Source organism: Bos javanicus, chromosome 15, assembly GCF_032452875.1.
Source record: "Bos javanicus breed banteng chromosome 15, ARS-OSU_banteng_1.0, whole genome shotgun sequence".
Lineage (NCBI taxonomy): Eukaryota > Metazoa > Chordata > Mammalia > Artiodactyla > Bovidae > Bos > Bos javanicus.
Window position 1 is genome coordinate 64,210,739 of NC_083882.1, and position 24,872 is coordinate 64,235,610.

Consider the following 24,872-nt stretch of genomic DNA (forward strand, 5'->3'; position numbering starts at 1 on the left):
TTTCTTTAGTAAAATAAAAAGGATCATGTATCTCTAGTATATTTGCTCATCCTCAGGGCTGCCAGGAGAAGGCAATGGCACCCCACTCCAGTACTGTTGCCTGGAAAATCCCATGGATGGAGGAGCCTGGTGGGCTGCAGTCCATGGGGTCGCTAAGAGTCAGACAAGACTGAGCGACTTCACTTTCACTTTCCACTTTCATGCGTTGGAGAAGGAAATGGCAACCCACTCCAGTGTTCTTGCCTGGAGAATCCCATGGATGGAGAAGCCTGGTAGGTTGCAGTCCATGGGGTAGCACAGAGTCGGACACGACTGAAGCAACTTAGCAGCAGCAGCAGCAGGACTGCCAGTGGACACTTAGACATTAGGACAGAGTTTGGTTTCAGGTCTAGAATGATCTGAGTGAGGGGAAATTGTGTTGAATGAGTTCAGGAAATAGGTCACCCTTAGCTGATTGTTTGCTGTTTATCAAGTCACTTTTTGGGGCCTTAGTCATCCCACCTGTGAACAAAAGCCTCAGGATCTTCACTTCTTCCTTCATTCCCCTTGCTGTGTGTTTATGAGGCCTAAGCAGCTGTTTTTGTGGGTTAGACCAATTCATTTCTTACCTCTTCCTCTTACCTTCTTGCCACATTAGTGGCAAGCCCAGTCTAGGACTCTCATTCTAAAAAGGGAAGAGATTTCCCATGGTTTTCTGTCATGGTTCCAACCTGAAGCCCAGACAAATGTTGGCTTATCTTTAATCTTCATTGGCTTCTAAAAATTGTAAAAGTAATACATACAGTACTTTATTAAATTCAAGTAATGTATAGTATATGCAGCAAATGAGAAAGGCCCTGGTGGCTCAATTGCTATTTGCTAGAGTTCTGTTGTTAAGCAAGTATAATAGGTCTTTCCAATCTTTTTTCATACAAAAATTTATATACGTATTCTCACGTAATTTTTCTAATATATAAAGGGTGTAATATTTACCTTTCTTTTTGCATTTACCATTGTATTGTTGCCCTCTTTCCATATGAAATAGTAAATTTTGTCATAAGAGAATTTGAACTTTCCCTGAAATATAGAAAAGCCTTTATTATAAAAGGTAACAAATTTAAAACTACTGGATTCAAACCTACAGAGTTAAAATATCATCCTTAGACCATTCTTCCTCTTTTCTCTATTCTTTGACTTCTTCCCTGGAAAATATTTCCACACATGTTTAAGAAAAATCATGGGCCCTTTTAAACACCAAATAGAACAGGGATAAATGTTGTATATAAACCAACTAATGCAGATGTAAATAGGGCCAAGGAGCTGCCTCAAGCTTTAGCTCAAGGTCATTGCTGCACCTGCCATCTGTCTACTCAGGCGAGACTTTGCCTAATGCATCCTAACCACGAGAGGGGAATTTAATTTTGATTTATATATGTTAAATCTATTCTTAGCTTGAAAGAAAACCTCCTGACGTCAGAAACACAAAATGACTTTGGTATTTATGCAGTGCCGGGAAATAGGAAGGCCTAGGATATTTCTCACTTTACTCTTTCAACGTGAAATATGGAATTAAGTGCTAGAATGGAACCAGGGCTCCCGGACTGACCCCTCTACTTCTGTCCCTGGTAATGAATGCTGCTCCTCCATCACTTGTCTTTTATTTACCAAACGTCAAGAGTGAACCAAGGGAGCCTGAAGAAAAATGTGCCTGAGAAGAAAACGTGTTGAAATTAATAGTACAGCTTCTAAGTCCTTATTGAAAAGAGCTGAGCCAAAATATCTCTACACCTACAGATGGCATTATCAATTATGAGTCTTTGTTTTGAAAAGAATAGGAGGAGCTGGGTTATGAGCATTTTTGGAATATAATTAAACTGGATGGAAGTATATTAAAAAATCACTGCCATAGGGCTATCTTTGGCAGTTTCCTCTTATTATCTTATTAATACTGGAGGTGAACGTAAGAATCAACCTGGTGAATCCCAGGGAAACTAAACCTTTTTTTCCCAGTGGTATGGAGTATGAGTTCTTGCTCTAGTCCAGCAATATGATGACATTTGAACGAGGGTTTTCCCACTGTTATGGTTAATGTGATATATTTACTTTTCCCTATGGGGATACTTGTCCTCAGAGTTTGGTAGAGCACTTCACAATTGTAGAAGTTTTCATGGTCTTGTTTGAATCTCATATCACTCCTAGGAGGGGGTTGAGAAAGTAATTGGCTAAAAGTCACACAGTGGTCCTGGGATTTTTACATTATTCTGTGATTCAAGGAACAGATTACCTACCACTCAGCTAAAACTAGCTCAAGTAGGGGGCCCAGGCCACAGGGAAATCTCATGTGACAGATTTGGAATGGCAATGAAATACAATGGGGCCATGCAGACAATGTAACTAATTGATAGAAATCATAGTAACATTTTTGAGCATTTACTCCTGTATCAGCTCATTTGATTTTCACAACAGCCCTGTGACATAGGTTCTGTTATGACCCCCAGGCTTCAGGTGTGGGAGCAAAGAGCAGTTTAACAGTAATGTATTCAGTTGTCACACAGGTAAGTGTCAAGGCTGGGATTTGAACCCCGGCAGTTTGATTCTACAGCTCTCAGTCCACTTTTTATGGTGCCTTTCTTGACATTGAAAGGCTGAGGTTCCTGGATTTGTGTCTCACGGACCAGGGGGTCTCCTGTCTGTCTTTTCCTGCAGGCTGGGTCTGTCCATCTGCCTCTTTCTGCAGACTGGCTTTCTCTGCTTACCTGTAGCTGCTGGGTTCTCGTCTAACAAGGGGCCTTGCTTGCTGTGGTGCTCACCGCAGCCAGAGTCGGCAGGACTTTTCCATTTATGTGTCCACCCTCCAGTCTGAGTCCCAGTCCTATATTTCCCAAGAGGGAGCATCAGGCTGTCATAGGCTGGCCAAAAAGTAAGGATTTGACCCCTCGTCTGATCAGCAGAGGCCAGAGGTGAAGGGGCACATGGTTTAAAAATGCCTTCCTAGGCTGACCCCTCCTTTGGCTATAGCCATGGGGAGAGTGCAGTTTTAAATGAGGTGGTATGGATCGGGCAGATTTCCCCAAATGTGTCTCCTCCCTCATCACAGCAAAAACAAGCTCATGTGCTCATTTTGTGAAAAATGACGACGACCAGTAGCCTGATTTATAGACTTGGCCAATTTCCATGGTGTAAATACTGTCACCGTGGCTGATTTGAAGCTACCAATGTGACAATGGAATTGGGAAGAGATGCACACGTTTGGCTGAGCACCAAGATGATCCTATCCATCTTCCGACTGGATGCAGGGCTACTTACACAGTAAGTGCAGGATGTCTCCAAGGAGTTTGAAATCTAGGCTAACCAAGTAGGTGGGCTTATAATTATGTAAAAGGGAAGAAGAGTTCCAGGAAGAGAGGGTGGAAGTTAGATTTGGCTCACACAGCCTAAAATAGCTTGCTGTCCTAAGTGTGCCATCCTTTGGGAAGGTGGAGATGCTTTCTAAAAAAAAAATGCAACTTCCTTTGCCTGTAGTACCTCACTTGTGACATGTAATTAACCCTTTCACTGATTTTAAGATGCCAGACCTCATTTTCTTGGAGGGGCATTGGCCTAGTTTTTTTTTTTTTTTCAATGTGTTTTACTTTGGGGCTGTGCTGGGTCTTCGTTGCTGTGCCTGGGCTTTCTCTAGTTGCAGCGAGTGGGATTGCTCTCTAGTTGCGGTGCTTGGGCTTCATGGTGGTGGCTTCTTGTTCTGGAGCGTGGGCTCTAGAGCACAGGCTTAGTTGCCCCACGCCATGTAGGATTCTCCTGAACCAGGGATTGAACCCATGTCCCCTGCATTGGCAGGCGGACTCCCAACCACTGGACCACTAAGAAGGTCCCAAGGGGATAGTTTTTCCTTGCTTCTCACAGTCAGCACTTCCCCTCCTTTGCTGCCGTCATTAAGGAACTCCTTTCTTCCACCTTCCTAACCTAGAGATGCTGGGTCCATGCAGTGGCCTCTTAGACATCTTTCTGCTGCACACACACTATTAGTTTTGATTGGAGGCTTTTATTTATGACCAAAAGGCCATTTCTCAGGTCATGTAATTATGCTAAAAGCCAAGACCGTCTGGTGACTACAACCTCTGAGAGCATGTGAAACACCATCATGATTTCAAGGCCCGCCCTTGCACATCTGGAGAGGGGGTTGGGAGCCTTGGCTTCGGTGCAGTACTTACAATTCCTCCATCCTTCTGCCTGATGCGGCTTTGTTGTTAACCCTAACTGGCTCTCACAAAGGATGGTGGTGACCCTTGGGAAATGAGCGATGGGGTGTGGACAGCGTAGACCTCTCCTCAGACATGGAGTTCTAAGTGTCCTACTGATTGATGGAAGGTCAGCATCTTTACCTATAAAAATAGTACAATTAATTTATTCTTTTAATTTCCCTGGGGATGTAGCCAGGGAGAAATTTTACAAATCTCACTTCTTTTATGTCTCATTGGAGGTTTGCCCTAGTTTGTGGGTATGTTGACTTCTGAATAAGAGGACAAACATTTATAAAACAGCTACTACTTGTTAGTTGCTCCATCAAAAGAACTTTATAGAATTGAACCCTGCAGTGACACTAAGAGGTAGTTCCTGTCCATTTTGCGTGGAGAAAACTAAGACTGAAAAGACATTTATGAACCTGACTTGCCTAAGGGCACTGTTCTTGGAAGTTTTGGGAATGGGATTTAAAACCAGATTTGACTGCAATGTCAATATATTTTTAGCTTTGCTCTGCAGGCCTCCCCCCCCACCTCCTGCCCTGCCCCATTTTATTAAATTTGCGAGCATACGAAAGAGTTGAAAGTACTATACAGTGAACAGCCATGTACCTACCACTTAGATGGTACTATGAACATTTTGCTATATTTGCTTTATCATACATATGTGTTTATTCTATCAGTCCCTCTATCAATTCATCTTATTTCTTGATGTATTCAAAGTAAGTTCAAGACATAAGTACAGTTCAGTCCTAAATGTTTCAGTTTGCATACCAGATTAGAGTTCATGTTTATGGTTCCTTTTTTTTTGAGGTAAACTTTACATACAGAGAAATACAGAAATCCCCAATCTTGACACATGCACACACCTGTGTAACCTAAATCCTTGTCAAGATATAGAACATGATCATCACTTCAGGAAGTAAGTCCCCTCTTGCCCCTCTCCAGATACCTCTCCAGGCATCATGGTTTGATTTTTTGCTTTCCTGGTGGCTCGCCTGGTAAAGAATCCACCTGCAGTGTGGGAGACCTGGGTTTGACCCCTGAGTTGGGAAGATCCCCTGGAGAAGGGAAAGGCTACCCACTCCAATATTCTGGCCTGGAGAATTCCATGGACTGTATAATCTATGGGGTCACAAAGAGTCGGACAAGATTGAGTGACTTTCACTTTGATTTTAGTTTCTATATGGTGCAGTCTTAAATAATGTTGCCTATTGTTTTCAGATTGACTTTTCCTTGTATTATTAATTCAAGGCAGTATTTATTGAGGTATGTGGCAGGCACAGTGCTGGGTGCGGGGAGAACAGGAGGGGAGGAAAAAGACATTGGCTTATGTGGAGAGAGAGATGTTAATCAGCTCATCACGGGAATGAGTATCCCATTACCAGCAGAGATGAGAGCTGAAGGGGGAGCACAGGGTGCTGGGGGAGGCTTGGTGAGTGAGGAGGACGATGGTCAGGGAAGACTCGTCCAGTATTCTAGTGTGGCAACAACTGGCTAAGTTTGAGCAGTGGCAGCTCCTTTAGGCGGGGAGGGGGCATCTGTCACAACCCCTACCCATCCCACTTCAGTCATGTCTTGGCTGAGATGGATTTACTGTGGTGACAACCTAACCTCCAAGTCTATAATAGCTTAAAGCCCTGGAGTTTTACTTCTTACTCACATAGAGACCAACAAGTGCTCCTAACTGGCCAGGCACTTGCTACCACGTGGTGATTTCAAGGACCCAGGGTCTTGTCTTTGTAGTCTCTCCATCGTCAATCTGTGGCTTCCAAGGCTGCTGTGCTTATCTGCATTCAGCAGATAGAAGTGGAAAGAGAACGGGGAACAGATCTGGAAGGCTGTGCACCATCCTGCCCACTTTCCATGGATTAGGGCTCAGCAGCTTGGCTGTGTCTGCCTGCAGAAAGAAGCTGGAAAACATGGGATGAACCCGAAAGAAAAGAGAACAGGTTTGATGAACAGCCAGCCAGTAATCTGATCCAACACACTTATTTTACCTGCATGGCCTCTTTAGGCATTTGAGTGTGCTTAAAACTGATTTAACAGCCATGGGCTTTGGAGATAAGGAAACCTGGGTTCAAATCACTGTAACATCAGTTCCAGCAGGATGGGGACTTAATCTATTTTGATCACTGCTGTGTACTCAGTGCCTGGTATACAGTAAGTGTTCAACAAGCTTTTGTTGAACTTATGTACAGAATTCTCAAAATTCGATAATAAGGAAATCAACAAACATAAAATGGGTAAAAGACCTGAATGTGCATTTGTGCTCAGTTGCTCAGTTGTGTCCGACTCTTTGCGACCCCATGGACTGTAGCCCGCCAGGCTCCTCTGTCGATGGGATTTTCCAGGCAAGAATACTGGAGTGGGTTGCCATTTCCTTCTTCAGGGAATCTTCCTGACCCAGGGATCGAACCCATGTCTTCTGAGTCTCCTGCATTGGCAGGCAAATTCTTTACTGCCAAGCTACCTGGGAAGGCTTGAATGTTCTTCACCAAAGAATAAATTAAATTAAGTACATGAAAAGATGCTCAGCATCATTAGTCATTAGGGAAATGTAAATTATTACCACAAGATACCACTTCATACTAAAATACTGGGTAATATTTTGTAGAAATTTAAAATTACCAGTGCCAGTTGCTGTTGAGGATTTGGAGCAGTTGAACTCGTATATTGCTGATCAGAATGAGATATGTATAACCATCTAAGAAATGATTTCTTTTAAATATACATTTACTCTGTTACTCAGCAATTCTACTCCCAGGCATTTATCCTAATAATAATGAAATAAATGAAAACTTATGTTCATGTAAAAATATGAATATTTATAACAGCATTATTCATAATCAAAGTTAGCAACCCAGATATCCTTCATCATATAAATTGATAAACAGACTATGATATATCATTATAGACTAATGGTATATAAGTTTTTTGATAATAAAAAATATACCCCTTTGCAAACAAAACAAAGAAAAAACAAACCTTTGTTGGTTAGATGAATGAATTCCCCTTCTGTCCTGGGCAATGATAATAGCCACTATTTACTTAGTGCTTATCATGTACTTCTGGTGGTAGGCTGGGAATTGTCTCAGAAAAAAGGTGCTAAGATTTGGACATGGATGGTGGCCACAGGATTAGAAAGAAGAGTAAATGGCTAAATTCTTTTTCTCTTGTCTCCCACTTTAAGTGTTTTTCTGAAAATACGGGAACTCCCTTTCATCTATATACTGATGAGGAAATTTAATGTATTTTCTTATTGGCTCACTGCTAGGGTTAAAAAACAAAAAAATCAGCTATTTTCAACCTCTGTAGTTTTGGAAGACAGATGGTTGCTCCTTAAAGTGAGATTTTCCTTCCTGTGTGTAAAACAAATTCTGATTATATTGTACTCCTTTGTACTTCAGATGGATGGTGATCAGCTGTCTTTTGTTTGTCAAAAAAGTTTGTGTGGTTTTCAAAGTCATCCTGATGTCTTTCAGCAGAATACAACATGGAGGCCAGAAGCTCTGATAGTTTTCCTATGGTTTGAGTTTTTTATTGTGGCACCTTTAAAGTAATTTTTTGTTGCTATTGTTGTGATGCATTTCTTTGAGGGTAGGTAGCCTATTAGACAGAGAAGGCAATGGCATCCCACTCCAGTACTCTTGCCTGGAAAATCCCATGGATGGAGGAGCCTGGCGGGCTACAGTCCATGGGGTCGCTAAGAATCGGACACGACTTCACTTTCACTTTTACTTTTCACTTTCATGCATTGGAGAAGGACATGGCAACCCACTCCAGTGTTGTTGCCTTGAGAATCCCAGGGATGGGGGAGCCTGGTTGGTTGCCGTCTATGGGGTCGCACAGAGTTGGACACGACTGAAGCAACTTAGCAGCAGCAGCAGCAGCAGCCTATTAGAAGTACTAACCTAATCTGTCGGATCATAGACTTTCAAGGGACTTGTGATCTGTGCTGTTACTGTGTATTATGACTTAGGTCCCAAACTTGGATTGGTAGTCAGGAAGCTCCTAGCCTTGCTAGGAATCAAAAGTTGGGAAGCTAGATGGAGCTCTAGCTACAAGAGCATCTCTGAGGTTAAAGGTTACTCGGGCTGAACTGCAGTGGGGTTTTTTTCCTTTGGTAGCACTGGATCTTAGAGGACCAGAGTAGACTCTTATACTGGTGTGGTGACGCTTGGAAGAAATATCTCAGTGTTATGTTCATATCGGTCTTATTGTGGTCAGGAATATACTCAGAGTCGTGCACAGGCACTCAGGTGACGAATGTTTCCCCAAGTGGTTTAGCCTGGGAGGTGTTCTGGAAGGTTACTCTGATTGCATCCCGGGTGGCATCAGAGGTAATGGTGAAGAGCGGGACGTCATTTAGGGATGCCATCAGGTCTACCCCTGGTGCATCCCCACCCCGTCTCGGTCATAGAACAGGGAGGGACGAGTAGGTTGCCTCCATCGGTAAGGGACAGACTAAGTCCGACCAGGGAAGGAAAGCTTTGGTGTAAAGTCTGTCTACACCCCCATCTAGAGCAAGGAGGGACGCCTCTGATAGAAAGATGGTGCTGGTTGCCATTTTCTCTCTTACGGATGGGAGCTAACAATTCCAGCCTCACTCCTTTGAACTGTATCCTAAAAAACTGGGATAGATTTGATACCCAGAGCTTAAAGAAGACACACCTGGTCTTCCTATATGATACTGCATGGCCACGGTATCCACTGGAGGATGGTGAATGGTGGCCAGTTGGAGGGTCTCTTAAGTATAATACTGTTTTATAATTAGACCGGTTCTGTAAAAAACAAGGGAAATGGGTAGAAGTAGCATATGTGTGTTCGGAGAAGGCAGTGGCACCCCACTCCAGTACTCTTGCCTGGAAAATCCCATGGATGGAGGAGCCTGGTAGGCTGCAGTCCATGGGGTCCCTCAGAGTTGGACAAGACTAAGCAACTTCACTTTCACTTTTCACTTTCATGCATTGGAGAAGGAAATGGCAACCCACTCCAGTGTTCTCGCCTGAAGAATCCCAGGGACGGAGCCTGGTGGGCTGCCGTCTATGGGGTCGCACAGAGTTGGACATGATGAAGCGACTTAGCAGCAGCAGCAGCAGCAGCAGGTTTGAGGCTAACTGGAAGGAATTGATTGTATTTTTTCTTTTTCCATAGGAATACAATACTTTTTCCATATCTTATTACCCCTGGCACTGCATCTTTGCTAGTTACTATGGGACTATACAGGCTGAAGACCTCAGCTAGAGCAATTGAAGGTGGTAAGCCAGCATTCTGGGCAGCAGGAGGTGTAACTACCTTTGTGTGAAGAATACCCTATCCTGTGGCCATCAGGGCATTAGAAACCCACCATTCCACTCATTGAAGGGAGCTGCCAATGGTCCAGCAGCTTAGCTTCAAGTCTCTGTTTCCCCAGACTCTAGTCTTTTGTCAGAAAACTATCCATAAGAAGATGGAAGGATGAAATAAACAGAGATGTATAAATGAGGTCACTCAGTCGTGTCTGACTCTTTGTGACCCCATGGACTGTAGCCTACCAGGCTCTTCTGTCCATGGGATTTTCCAGGCAAGAGTACTGGAGTGGGTTGCCATTTCCTTCTCCAGAGGATCTTCCCAACCCAGGGATCGAACCTGGGTCTCCTGCATTGTAGGCAGACGCTTTACCATCTGAGCCACCAGGGAAGTCGAGAGGATGGAAGGATGAAATAAACAGAGATGTATAAACATGTAACCAAAAGAAATAGATTGTTAAGATACTGTGTTTACAGTAGGTCCTTGTTGGTTATCCATTTCAAATATAGCAGTGTATAGCACAGGGAACTCTGCTCAATATTCTATAACAACCTATTGTGAAAAGAATTTGGAAAAAAGTAGACACATGTATATGTATAACTGAATCACTTTGTTGTACAACTGAAACTGACACAACATGGTTAATCAACTGTACTCCAATATATTAGGTTGGTGCAAAAGTAATTGCAGTTTTGCATTGTTGAACTTTGCTGTTTGATATTGGAATACACTCTTAAATAAATGTGTTTATGTTATACATCATTTTAATGTACATTTCTCACTTTATGATTTTTTTGCTAATGACATTACTTGCTGTTTATTTTATATTTATTTTATTTTATTTTTTAAATTTTATTTTATTTTTAAATTTTACAATATTGCATTGGTTTTGCCATATAACGAAATGAATCCGCCACAGGTATAATTTTAGACTATAGAAATGATGTTAGACAAAAAGCAAATTCAAGCAATATTTTTAATTTAAATTCAAAATGGGTTGTAAAGCAGTGGAGACAACTTGCAACATCAACAATGCATTTGGCCCAGGAACTGCTAATGAACATACAGTGCAGTGGTGGTTCAAGTTTTGCAAAAGAGATGAAAGTCTTGAAGATGAGGATTGCAGTGGCTGGCCATTGGAAGTTGACATTGACTAATTGAGAGGAATCATTGAAGCTGATCCTTTTACAACTACATGAGAAGTTGCTGAAGAACTCAACATTGATCATTCAATATGGTCATTTGGCATCTGAAGCGAATTGGAAAGGTGAAAAACCTTGATAAGTGGGTGCCTTATGAGCTGACTGAAAATCAAAAAATTGTCATTTTGGAGTGTCATCTTTTCTTATTCTACACAACAATGAAATATTTCTTGATTGGATGTGATGTGTGAAGAAAGGTAGATTTTATATGACAACCAGTGACAACCAGCTCAGTGCTTGGACCGAGAAGAAGCCCCAAAGCACTTCCCAAAGCCAAACTTGCACCAAAAAAGAGGTCATGGTCACTGTTTGGTGGTCTGCTGCCTGTCTCATCCACTACAGCTTTCTGAATCCCAGCAAAACCATTACATCTGAGAAGTATGCTCAGCAAATTGGTGTGGTGCACTGAAAAGTGCAATGCCTGCAGCTGGCACTGATCAATAGAAAGGGCCCAATTCTCCATGGCAGCACCCAGCTGCACGTCACACAAACCCAACGCTTCAAAAGTTGAATGAATTGGGCTAAAAAGTTTTGCCTCATCCGCCATATTCACCTGACCTCTTGCCAACCAACTACCACTTCTTCAAGCATTTCAACAACTTTTTGCAGAAAATGCTTCCACAACCAGCAGAAGGCAGAAGATGCTTTCCAAGAGTTCATCGAATCCAGAAGCATGGGTTTTTCCACTACAGGAATAAACAAGCTTATTTCTCATTGGCAAAAAAGCGTTGATTGTAATGTTCCTATTTTGATTAATAAAGATGTCTTTGAGCCAAGTTATAATGATTTAAAATTCACAGTCTGAAATTGCAATTATGTTTGCACCAACCTAGTAAAAAGTTGAAAAAAAGATATTACATTTACAGAAGTGCTGTGAGAAGAGAAGATTAATGTGAGAGAATTAATGTGGTGGGGTATCTGAGTTGGGTTAATCTGATGGAAGACCTTGAATGAATGTTGAAAGGAGGAGTTTTGGTGATTCCTAGTCTCACTGGGCCCCTCAGGTGCATGAGAGTGAACGAAGGTGACTCAGTTAAATGCACCCATTCTTTTGCTCTCTTTAACATATCAGTATTACTCACTTTCTTTGTTCTTTAGGAAACTTCAAGTAATGAATTAACATTTGTTTTAGGTCTTCTCCCTTTTCCTGAATTTCATCATGATTTCTTTAAAAGTTAAAAAACATTTCCCTCCTATTTAAAAAATATATTGAAAGGCAATCTTAAAACAAGAAAGGAAAATTTGGAAAGGAGGAGAAATCACTCATAAAGTCTCTCTGTTAATGCCTCAGCCATATAGATTTTTATCTGGTTGGAACATTCAAAGTTCCAATATGGCGGTGTGTTATTCATTAGTTGGAGAAGGCAATGGCAAGCCACTCCAGTACTCTTGCCTAGAAAATCCCATGGATGGAGGAGCCTGGTGGGCTACAGTCCATGGGGTCGCCAGGAGTCGGTTGCGACTGAGCGACTTCACTTTCACTTTTCACTTTCACGCAATGGAGAAGGAAATGGCAACCCACTCCAGTGTTCTTGCCTGGAGAATCCCAGGGACGGCAGAGCCTGGTGGGCTGCTGTCTATGGGGTCGCACAGAGTCTGCCAGGCCTGCATCCTCTCTGCACCTGTGTTATTGGTCCACACTGCTTTTCACCAGTCTGTGGCAAGATATGTACAGGCACTAAAAGTATAGACTTTTATAGTAATTAAACATCATTGGGACATCCAGGGGACTTGTGCCATAGAACAGGAAGTAGGCCAGTTTGAGTGAAATTGAACCAATATGGTGAGACCCAGATGGCTTAAGCTGGAGAACCACAAATTGATAGGGGATGGATCGGAAGGCCAAAACAAAGAAACAAAGAACCAGTCCGTGGCTGTGGATAACACTCTGCACTGCTTGCCGTTATCATTCATTCTTCTTCCAGTCATAGCCCAGGGAGAGGAAGAAAAAAAATTCACCCATAATCACAACAATCTGACACAACTCTTCTTGGGATTAGTGTCTTTCCTTTCACCCTTTGTGTGTGTGTGTGCATGCCTTTTACAAATATAATTTTAACTGCAATCCATCATGGTTTCTACATCTTTAGAATCAGGCTCGTAGTTGCCTTATTATGGGCAACTTTTGTTTATCTATAGTCTGAATTAAACATTTATTAATCAGTTTTGTCCCCTGTCACTTTTTAAAAAGAAATTTTCAGCTCCTTTAGCTCCAGTTAGTGTTTATAATATCCTAAGAGGTTTTTGTTTTTTTTGTTTTTTTTTTTTTTTTGTGGGAGAAGGAGGGGAGGGGGGATTTTCTTCTAAATATTATTGATTTCTTGTCATGCAAAGAACTGCTAGAAAATAATCCAAATGTGTTTACCTTTCTAGTATTCTATTCTCATCCATCCCAAGGGCATAGAAGATGCACTTTTTAACCTCTGTTAGTTTTCTCTGTTCAGGTGAGGCAAAATTCTCTCAAGTCACCAAGCTTACTTGGTAGTTGAGACTCCAGGCGGTGAGCCGGCCATCTGGTGAAATGGACATCACCTCCTACAAATAGGCATCTCCCATGGAGGAATGCCATCCAGAGGGCCATCGTTCCGAATCCCCCTGGCTCCATCCACTGCCCACCGGCCATCTGTTCTCCCCCACCCCAGGTTTATTTTGGCTTTGCATGCTGTCATATGAGATCTCTTCTGAGTCACCTGTGCCCACCTTGGTCTTATGATTCTTTAAAATCTCTTCCTAAACCCTGGAAATGGTTCCAGTTTGTATTCACTCGGTTTTGTGAATTCAGAATGACAAAGATAAAGAAGCAAGGAGGATGTGGCCATGTTTTGGTCATGGGCAGTGGTATCTTAGCTCCTCTTATGACTTATGTGCCTGGGGACTCAGCTTTTTGGCTCACAGCATCATAAAGCTGGCCCTGCTGAAAGAGCCAGGCCCACTCACACTGATTGGAAACTGACATTTGACTCCTCTCTCAAGCCGTCTTGAAGAAGGATGCTTAATAATCTATTCTGAATTTGATATTAATAGGAAATTAATTTCTGTGACTTAGACATAATAGCATATATTTTAACAATAACTCTGACAGTCTTATTGGTTTCTGGCCTTTATAAGCCAAAGCTATTTTCAAATATGAAATGTTTACAAATAGAAATCAACCGATCAGGTATTATCAAGCCAGTGCTTGAGGAGGTTTCCAAAGTGGTACTAAGAGTGATTTTAAGGAATATTCACAAGGACGCAATTGCATGAAAATAGTTAATTAAATATGGAAGTTAAAGTATCTGGGTGTGAAATAGGCAGTGCAAGGAATAAATGTTAAAAGAATTTAACCATTTTCGTTCCTCAAGGACTGTGCTGTTGATCTCAGCACCGACTTTGCTCTGGGGAGGAAATGGGCTGGCGGGCCATTAATGCTAAGAACCTATCTGAAACAGCAGTGGTTGCTGAGTGCCTGTTGTCTGGGATGGTGCTGGAGGTCCTCTGGGAACTTCCAAAGTGTCGATTTTTACCAGAGCAAGTCTTAGAGAATCACACAGAGTAACAGAATCTTTAAAAGAGAAGCTGGCGCTTTGCTTCTGAAATATATTCTTACCATAGACAGTGGGAATTGTGGAATAAAATTGTCTCTATTATGTTCACACTTGAATTACCTTTAAATGGAGACTATCTTAACTAACAACCCTGTGATGTGTAAGTTACAGTGAAAGTAATAGTTTTCACTTATAATGTCAGCACTTAACCATGTTCCTGACGCTGTGCTGTGTACCCGACATGCTTATTGTGGCATTTAATCTTCACAGTCATTTTATGGGATGTAAACTGTAATTATTCCCATTTTCCAGATGGGGAAGCTGAGGCTGAGAAAGATGAGGTAACTTGCCCAGGACCACAGAGCTTGATGATGTTGGATCTGTCCCTCCAAACCCACGTCTGTGCTTTGCTACTTTGCCCAGTGTTCTCTGTGACCATATCAGTATTTGTTCCTCCTCTGCCCAGCAAGCTATATCCCAATCCTGAGGATGACATAAAGCAGTTTTAGTTGATAGGCTCATCCTGTATGCTTTCAGAGGCCTTCCACATCTGCCATCTCTGCCACAAAGAGGGTTTGTGGCCCTTCCTTTCAGATTTCAGATACACACTAAATGATATTTATTTCCAGACTCTTATTATTGGAGATAATGAGCATTGACTAGATTGTGTTCTGACCCCCACAGTGCTTGAAATTCAAGTACACTGGCAAGAATTCTAAAGAACTTTATAGAAATCTTAAAAACTCACACAGGTAGATGAAATCAATTGTGCTTTTGGTCTTGTTTGAGCCCTTAAAAAATGCACAAGTCTGAGTAACACTGTGGTTACATCTAAATAAAATTTAGATGCCATGGCATATGATTCTGCATTTGCCCTTTGAGTTTGGTGAATTGTGCCTTTCTCTTGGAGACTTACCATTTTCCCTGCCCCCGGTGCTGCTGCATTTTTCCTGCCAGCAATATTGAAAAGAATGTTTATATTTCCAGCTACTTTTTGTGGAATTCACATACATTTGTACTAGACAACTGGATCTGAAATGGATATTGAGAATTTCCTGCATCTGTATACTCAGTTAAAAATAATGGTAGTGGTGGCTTAGTCGTATTTGACTCTTTGCAACCCCTTGAGCTGTAGCCCGTAGGTTCCTCTGTCCATGAGCTTTCCCAAGCAAGTATACTGGAGTGGGTTGCAATTTCCTTCTCCAAGGGCTTTTCTTGATCCAGGGACCAAACTCACGTCTCCAGCATTGCAGGTGGTCTCCTGCATTGCAGGCGGATTCTTTACTGACTGAGCCACAAGGGAAACCCCCTCGCCAAAAATGTTCCGGTAGTTTTCTTGTATCATTCATCTATTCAACAGTAACTCTTGAGTGCCTACTGCATGCCATATTCTGTGCTCTCCTTGACCTTGAAGTCTCAGCATTGTCCTTGTTCAGCTCATCTCATTTCTCACAGTAGCTGCTAACTACATCCGAGTGACCTTCAGCACTCACCTGTTCACCTAACATTTGTTGAAAGCCAGTTAACTATAGAGATTGCTGGGCATGACCATAAATGCCTGTGATATAGTAGGCTGAGGCTGAGGGAATCTCAGTTAAAGAAATGCCACTAGGAATTGGAGCACAGGGGAAATCCTTGGAAATAAACAAACTAAATAAATAAATGCTAGGTAGACAGGTAACAATCGTTTCATCCATCTCTCTCACTTTACAGGTAGATATTGAGCTCAGAGAAGAGTCATTTGGTCAAATTAAGTAACCAGTAATATTGAAGTTTCATTTTAGGATTTGGCAACCTCCGTAGCTTTAAACTCCCCAAGTAGGATTAAGGAATAGAATTGTCCTTTAAAACGTTTTCCAGGGACTTCCCTGGTGGTCCAGTGGCTAAGACTATGTGCTCCCAATGCAGGGTACCCAAGTTTAATCCTTGGTCAGAGAAATAGATCCTACATGCCAAAACAAAGATCAAAGATCCTAAGTGCCTCAGCTAAGCCCCGGTGCAGCCAAATAAATAAATATTAAACACCATATTCCTGCTTTGACTCTTATGTTTTCTAAAAAGCCAGCCAGGGTGAAAGGAACGATCGTCATGATGAATACCCGTTTTTTTGATGAGTAACGTCAGGCATGGGCTCCCCAGATGGCTCAGTGGTGAAGAATCTGCCTGCCAAGTAGGAGACATTTGTTCGATCCCTTGAAGAAGGAAACAGCAACCCACTCCAGTGTTCTTGCCTGGGAAATCCCATGGACAGAGGAGCCTGGCAGGCTACAATCCATGGGGTCACAGAGTCAGACACGACTTGGCATCTGAACATCAATAAAACGTCAGGCATACAGAGACTAAGTGACCTGCTTGTGGTCACTCAGCTGGTTAATGCAGAGTCAGACCCAGAGCCTGGGGGCCCTGGCTGGAAAGGCCTGTGCACTGGGAGGTCCACTGCATAGGCAGAGGGGAAGCGAAAGGGGCAGGATAGAGTGAGTGAATGGGAGGAAGATCCAGGGTGGGCAAGCTAGGTATTTTCTGTTTGGCAAAGGAGTTGCTTGTTCTCTGGCACTACCTGCGTCGTGTGGGTGGGAGGCTGTCTTGAATTGTTATGTGTTTCTCTGTTACCTTTATTTTTTTCACCCTCATACAAAGCTTCCTCTTGTGTTGAGATTCTTGCCTTCCTCCTCCTTGTTGCTGTGACCTTCTGACTTTATGGGCACCTGGCTCCTCGTTTATTGAGGATTTCAAGCTTCTCAGAGTCTTAGCATTCTAAATCCTGCCATCAGTGCCTGCAACATCAGGGTCCATAAGAATAACCCCCCTTATGGATGTCTCAATTGAAACCATTTTTATTTTCATTTTGGTACAGCCACCCTCCCCTACAAACATACCCTGGCCTGCGCACAGGAGCTTGAGCCTCAGACTCTAGTTTTCACCTGTCTACCTCCTCTTAATGTTCTGGTGCGCACTCTCTCGTTCCCATTCTCGCTATTCTTTGGCTTCCCTGAGATTTCAGCCCCCGCCACCTCTGACTTTCATCTTAGTCCACCTCCCTCATCATGCTTCTTTTTTCTTATCCATCCCCCGCCGAGCCCTATGCATGTCTCAGCCCCCTTGTCATTCTGCCTTCTTCAACTTGCATGCCCTCTGCCTTGGAATAGTTCAGGCATTCACTGCCTCTGCTTCGACCCACAGGCTGCTGGATTTGTTTCCAGTATCCCTGTAGTCAGCTGGTCCAACACGGCTCATCTCAGCAAGGTCTTCCACCCCACTTGCAGTCCCTTCTTGGATTCCTCATCAGTTCCATTTCTCATTCCCCACAATTCTCCTGGAACCTTGTAACCTGCTTCCTGCCTCAATCCACATTCTCCATAGATGACTTTTGCAGTACCTTCTACATTTGTTCGTCCCTTAAATGTAGGTTGCCCAAGGTTCTGCTCTAGCCTTCCTATCTTCCAGGTTTGCCGACGTCTAGGTGGAGACCACTCCTGTGACACACCTCCAGCATAGTTTTTGCAGCACACCAGCCCTCTTCTCACCCATGGATACTTCTGGTTAGATGCTCTCCAGTCACCTTGCACTCAGCTGTCTCCCAGCCTGATCTGCTAAGCTGGTCCTTCTGCTGTGTTGCCAGTCCTGCTGAATGGAGCCTCTGCTTAGCCACACAAGCTGGAAGCCAGTCACCCTAGACTCTTTCCTCTCAGCTTGCACATCTTAGGTCCTGTTACTTCTGTCTCCTTAATATTTCCTGTGTCCACCCTCTTCTCCTACAACCATTACTCGAGCCCCTGTGACCTCCCATCTGGATGATTTCTGCAGCCTCCTATCTGGTGTCCCTCCCCTCACCCACCTCAATCCATCTTCCGTAGATCTTTTAAATCATAGAACAAATCATATCTCCTTCCTCAGCCTAAGGCTGAAAACAGCCCACAGATCTGTTTTATTTGACTGAAAGTGTAAGCCTGCACCATATTTAAAAACAATTTTCTTTTGGCTTATCCTGTCTATATGAAATATCAGAAAATTTCCCCAGAGATCTCCAGGTTTCTGGCTTATCTTTGAAAACCCAAAACCCTGGCATTCTGGTTCCTACATTTCCCAAGGGCCCAATGGCTGGACAGCAGGTCAACCATGCCTCTTAGATGGGGGTGTGCCCTCATGCATTAATCACAGACTCGCCTTTCCAGGTGTGTTTCACTCACTCGTGTCGCCCACCTGGCTTCTGCATCCCTGAGCTGGTGGTCTTTGGTTTGTGGAATGAAGTTGGGTCTCCTGTAGCTGCAGGAGCCCCACTGCAGTCCTTGTTGTCTGCACCCATGGAGCTTTATTTCTTGGAGTACCTTGAACTTGGAATTTTGTTTCATACCTCTGTCTTTGCATGTATTGCTCTTCTGGTTAAGAAATCACATGAGAGGTAAAAATCTTTTCCGAGGATCTTGGCAACCAAGTAAGACAACAGTTTCATCCTTTATCATTTGGACAGGGGTCCATGAATCTATAAACCCCTAGAGTGTTTTCTAAATTCAACAAACACACGTGCGCACACACACACACACATAAACTACAACTAAAAAAACAGTGCCAGGAAATACCTCCCATTATCTTTCTTCTTCCTTTCCCTTTTCCTTTTCTTTCTCTCATTTCCCTTCCTTCTCCTTTTCTTCCTTTTCCTTCCAAGCTGGTCATGTCCCACTAAGCTGATTTCATATTCCACTAATGGTTCACAACCTATACGTTGAAAAACACTGCCTTGCGGGGGGTGATGTCTATAAATCCTTAAAATTATATGTTTAAAATTACCTTTGTTTTTCTGGAAGAGAGGGGAACTGCCTTAGCACTCAGCTTTCCAAGGGGCCTGAGGAAACATTTCATAACTGCTGATTTAGATATTTTATTTTCAATGGGACTAGACACTGCAACTTTCATATACCCAAGCATAGAAGTTAGTGATCTGTATTCTGAATGTGGGCCCTTTGTGTTAGCTTTCTGACATGTCCTGTATTGTTCCTTGTTAAATGAAGCTAATATTTGCAGACTCTCAGGGAGGGCAGAATGGGTCCTTTAAATCTTGTACACATGGGAAGGTGAAAAGCTGGGCAAGGCACCATAAAATTCCTTGATGAAGGAAGTTTAATAAAACCATAGTTTAAAGTCAGCTAAAATATGTAATAACAACCCAGAATTTTTTTTTTTTTTTTGGTTGATATCAAGTCAACAACTGCCCTTGGTAATGAAAATGAAGAAAACAGTAGTGAACAGAGTAAATATTCTTGCTCTCATGGATCTTTCAATCCAGAAAACATGAATGAGAAATAAAAATGGTATATCAATAAAGCATTGAAGTAAATAGAATAAATATCATAAATGCACTGATGCCAAAATATATAATAGGAAAACCTAAGTTTGTGGAAGGGGTTTTGTAGCGAGGTAACAGAAAAGACGTTACAAGATGACCAAAATTATTTTGAGCTACAAAATTATTAATATTTAAACAGTGGTTCTGAGTAGCAATTTAAAGGAAACTGCCATAATAAAAAAAAAATCCAGATTAAATATCCTCTAGTAATGTCTTTTCTGTTATCTCTCTCTATGTTTTGTTTTCAAAAGAACCAAAATCAGCGTTGGGAGTAGCATCTTATCTGTGTTCTAGGTGTAATTGGCCCTGTTTTTAGGTGAGAAAGGCTATATGTCAGTAGGTTATGGACCTGACTTGCTATAGGGAAGCTTAATGTTTCTGAAGTCGGGTTATTTTTTATGACCCGTGTGTACCACTTCTCTGAGAGATTCCCGACAGTTGCAACAAAACTAACTCATTACTGCAACAGTCAAAGAATGAAAAATGACCACTGTGATCAGTGTTCCTTTTTTTTTTTTTTTAACTTCAGTAACACGATTACAGTATTATTGTATTTTTTGGTGTGAATATGACAAAACCATGTTGCTCCCCCCACCCAAGTTGCCTGCGGAGAAGAGGGAGGAACAGAATCCGAAACCCCACGGACCCCCGGCACACCCCCGCTGCTGGCGTTTCTGTTGGTAATTGAGTGCTGCCTTAATGCACTTGGCTCGCTTTTAGCATGGCTGGGAGGGCAGGGGGCCCCCGCGGGTCCCGCTTAGGCTTCACCCGCGCACAGGCCATATGGCGACGCGACTGTGCATGTGCAGAGGAGGGGGCGGCTGCCGGGACACCCTGGCTTTCCATTTGGTGTCTCTGTTTTTCAAATGATCTTTGGTCCAAATCCTGTGACCTCGTGTGTCTCTCAGACAGGTGGATGTAGTAGGGGGGCGGTGGCGGGGGGCGCTGGAAGCCACACGTACCCTGGCTGACGCTGTGTTGTCATCTGGCAGGGAAATCGCAACAGAGCTCCCAGAACCTTGAAATTCTAGGAGCCCTGACATTTGCCCTCTGCCCTGCACACTTGCTTCTTTCTGAAGACCCCCTCACTCCTGCACGGGCAAAGTTACCTCCCACTTTCTTCACAAGTCTAATTGAAAAGCATCGGGCACTTTGCAGGGAGCAGTTCCCTTGCTGGGGCTATCTCTTTTTCTTCTTCTTCTTTTCCCTCTTCCTCCTTTTCCCCTTTTGCCTCCTCTTCCACCTCCTCCTCCGCATCCTCTTTTCCTCCACCTTTTCTTCCTCCCCTTCTCTCCTCCTTCTATTCATTTTGGGGTAACCTTCGCTTTCTGGTACCCAGTTATCAGAAGAGGTCTTCTTGCTCCTTAAGCCCTACTTGGGTGAGCTCTAGCACCCCCTGTGGCCTCTGGTGGAAGTACAGTGTTCTAAGGTTCCTCCAGGTTCCTCAGGGGTGGTATTTCTGCTTCTAGTAAATGTGCTCAGATTAGGGGCTCCGTATTCTTGTTCTTCACACGTGCATCCTTATTTTCTCCAAAAAGTATGCAGAAGACTTTATTTAATTTTTTTAAAACATTACATGCCCAGAATTTATCTTACAACTGCCAGTTTGTACCTTTGGACTGCCTTCACCTACTTCAACCCTGAATATTCACTGGAAAGACTGATGCTGAAGCTGGAGCTTCAATACTTTGACCATCTGATGCGAAGAGCTGACTCATTGGAAAGGACCCTGATGCTGGGAAAGATTGAAGGCAAGAGGAGAAGGGGACAGTCCATGGGGTCACGAATAGTTGGACATGACCGAGTGACTGAACAACACCTACTTCCTCTACCCTCCATTCCCTGCCCACTACCCAATCTTTTACTCTGGCAACTACCAATCTCTTCTCTGTTTCTGTGAGTTCAGTTTATTAAAATTCCACATATAAGTGAGATCCTATGGTATTTGTTTCTCTGACTTACTTTACTTAGCATAATGCCCTCAAAATTCACCCTGACAATCATCTACTTTCTAGTGGGGAAAAAATAATTTCAAAGAATTCTACTCTTCTGAAATAAGGAATAGATATTTGTTGTATATAAAAAGTAAAGATTGCAAAGTGTCTTTTGTAGCACCTTCTTTTCTGACACAGACAGTGACTGTACTGATATGTTCCGGAGCTAGAAGGGAAACTTTCTACACACAGATGCCTTGTGTGAGCAGGTTCTTAGGCGTCTCTGTGTCCCACCTCTCCATGTCCACGTGACATAGATTTCCCTCTGTTTGAGGGTTGGTTGCCTCACCTCTCTCCTTGAGATTAGGTGTCCTGCTCTTAAACTAGACTCTTCAAAAAGGCCAGAAATAGCTTGTGTGGGAAACATTTTCCCCTTTAAAACAGCACAACAATCAAAGGTTAAATGAAGTGTAACTGATGCTGGGAGATTGAGGGGCCAGATGTCATAGTATCTTTGTCTGTTTCTTCAGGGTGGGGGGAGGTACTTGTGACCATTGGAAAGAGCCTCAAAACTATGCCTCCAACACTGAAACTAAATCATGTCAACGCCAACATTTGTGAAACCCCAGACTTTCTTAGGTCTTGGGGTACGAAAGCATTGGTTTGATGGTTTTGCAAAAGCCTTTATCAGAGGCGAGGGTGGTGATTTATAATTGATTGTTCTCTAAAGGTCTTTTTGTAGGAAAGGAAAATGGATGACATTTCCCATTCTGAAAATTTCCGTTCTCTTTTTTTCTTGCTGGTTTTCCTGGTGAGTAAAGAAAGTAGCATTTTTCCCCCAGGATATTTCCCTTCTCCTTTCTGCTTCACTGACATTTTTGTTAATCCATTAATTTCATTAAGGTTAGATTCTAATATTACACATTTTGCATTGCGACTTTTCCCAGAATCAAGTAAGAAGGTGAAAGAAAATCAATAAAGATCAGTTGCTAAGTCAAGGTCATTCTACTTGCTCTTTCCTCTCTGTTCTCCTTACTTATTCTCTTTCTTTGGAAAACACCCCTTTTGAATGACTTCATTTGATCATTATCATAATCCTCTTTCTCAATTTAAAATGAAAACCCAAAAGCTTGCTTTTTTAGTGCATTTTCACCTCTTTTTTTTTCCTTCCCTGTACTTATATTTCCATGGTGTTTTTCTGTAAGCCCTCAGGGTATTTTGGGATAAGATTTGGAAGAAAAACTCAATACAGTATAAAGTTACCTTACACCCATCTCAGAGTAGGTAAGAGACTTAAGACAGCTGGGAAGAAACCCAAGGGAGTCTGGGGTAGTAGGGCCACAAAGGCCATTTTGTCTTTTTCATGTGCCTCTGTTTATTATCACTACCTTTCTGTCTTATTTCTCTTTGTTCGTGGCCCTCTGCTGCGTCTGCTTCTGTCTCCCTCTCCTTTTTCATAGAACTGTGGGATATTAGATTTGAAATGTGGATCACCGGAATCACTAAGAGCAACCTCCTCGTTTTTTGGAAAAGGAAGCTGAGGCTTAGAGAAGTTACCAATAAAGGAGGCAGTGGGTTGTAACGGAGAGATTTCTTAAAAGCTTTGGAATTGTTAAAGGGTAGGTTCAGTCGCTGGCTCAGTCATTCACTCCTGAGTGCTCTGGGGCCAGTGTTTTAACTGCATTGCTGGTGTATACCGCATTTGCAAAATGAGGACAGTAATAGGCTCCTCATAGAGTTATGAGGGTTAGGTGAGATAATGAATTTAGTGTTCCTAGGCAAGGCCTAGGAAATCATCTCCAACATGTTAATTATTATCATGAACTTGTTAGAGTGAGTATCTGGATTTGTTCTTTTTTTTTTAATTATTTTTTAAAGGTTAACTTTATTAATTTTATTTTTTTTGCTGCGCAGGGTCTTGGTTGCTGTGTGTGGACCGTCTCTAGTTGTGTTGAGTGGGGAGTACGCTCTAGCTGCAGAGCTCGGGCTTCCCATTGTGGCTGCTTCTGCTGTTGCAGAGCCTGAGTACTAGGGTGTGTGGGCTTCAGTAGTTGAGGCACGAGGGCTGAGTAGTTGTGGCACACAGGCTTAGTTGCCCTGCAGCGGGTGGGATCTTCCTGGACCAGGGATCGAACCCATGTCCCCTGCATTGGAAAGCAGGTTCTTGGTCACTGGACCACTGGGAAGTCCCTGGATTTATTCTCGTTTCAGGTTTCTTACTGTCATGGACATTGTTAACGTCTTGGTTCTGAACCATTTGCCTCAGTCCCTCTTGCGCTCCACTTTTCTAGGTATTCAGCCTTCTTGGCTTTTGGCTTTGAGGTTGGCTTTTCGGTTTGTGACCTCATCTCGCTCCTTGAAATGAATACTGCAGTTTAAACTCTACTGGGTTTCTTGCCCAGCTGACCCACGCGTGGAACACAGATGGGTGTAGGGCATGGGTAGCAATTGACTATGTCCTTGATTTAGGATTGATGTGGAATTTGGGTCTGTAGATAAGGCAGAAGGGAGTTCCAAGAAAAGGGAGAAGCATGAGCAGAGCTAGAAGCAAGGAACTGCAAGACATATTTGGGAAACAGTGAATTGTTTGGCAGCCAGGAGGAGGACAGTTCCAGGAAGAGGGGACCAGCCCATTCTGTGAAATGCTGCAAAGATGTGGAGGAAGGAGAAATGAGGAAACATGATTGGATTTGGCTACATAGGATTCCTTTGTGAGCTATAAAAGGGCTACTTGAGTGGAGAAGATGCAAGCCAGATTGTAAGAGATTACAGAGTGAGAGATGGAGAAGTCCAGTGTGTTAGTGTGGACAGAATATCCTTGAATGCTGGTCCATTAAGCTTTTCAGTGTAGGTTGTTAGAAGTGAAACGAAAAAATACAGAGTTAACATAGTGTGTTTTTCATAAGCCTAGTTTTACTTACTTTTAATAGCCATCCTGTAATCCAAGATTGTAGCCTTACTCTTTTGGCTTTAAAATGCCCTTCTTTTATGGAATGATGGTGGTTCTCAACCCTGGCTACACTTTAGAACCACTTGGGGAGGTTTTAGAAATGATGGAGTTCTAGCTTCACCTAAGACAATTGGATCAGAATGCTGTAGGGTAGGCCTAATGCCCGTGTGGGTTCAAATCTTCCCAGATGATTCTGTTGTGCAGTCAGGATTGTGAATATGCTAGTGGATGGTAGGATTTTTGTTGTTTTGGCTTGACTTTTAAATGTTCTTATTAGGCAAAATAAAAAATTGGAAGCCTTTTGTTCTGTCAGCTGTTTAAAACAAAAAGATCGGTGGTTTAGCCAGCAAAATTAAGTTTATTTGGGAATAGCAGAAAAATTACAATAGAGGACATGCAAACTATG

General features: G+C 42.7%; 1 protein-coding gene and 1 non-coding gene across 3 annotated transcripts in view; one reads left to right on the plus strand and one right to left on the minus strand.

Annotated features, from left to right (window-relative positions):
- The window catches only part of KIAA1549L (KIAA1549 like), a 316,042-nt gene that overhangs the window by 12,275 nt on the left and 278,895 nt on the right, over nucleotides 1-24,872 (plus strand). The window lies entirely within an intron of this gene.
- Nucleotides 9,831-9,902, minus strand: TRNAC-ACA (transfer RNA cysteine (anticodon ACA)). The gene has a single exon. It is a non-coding gene; the product is annotated as a tRNA-Cys (tRNA).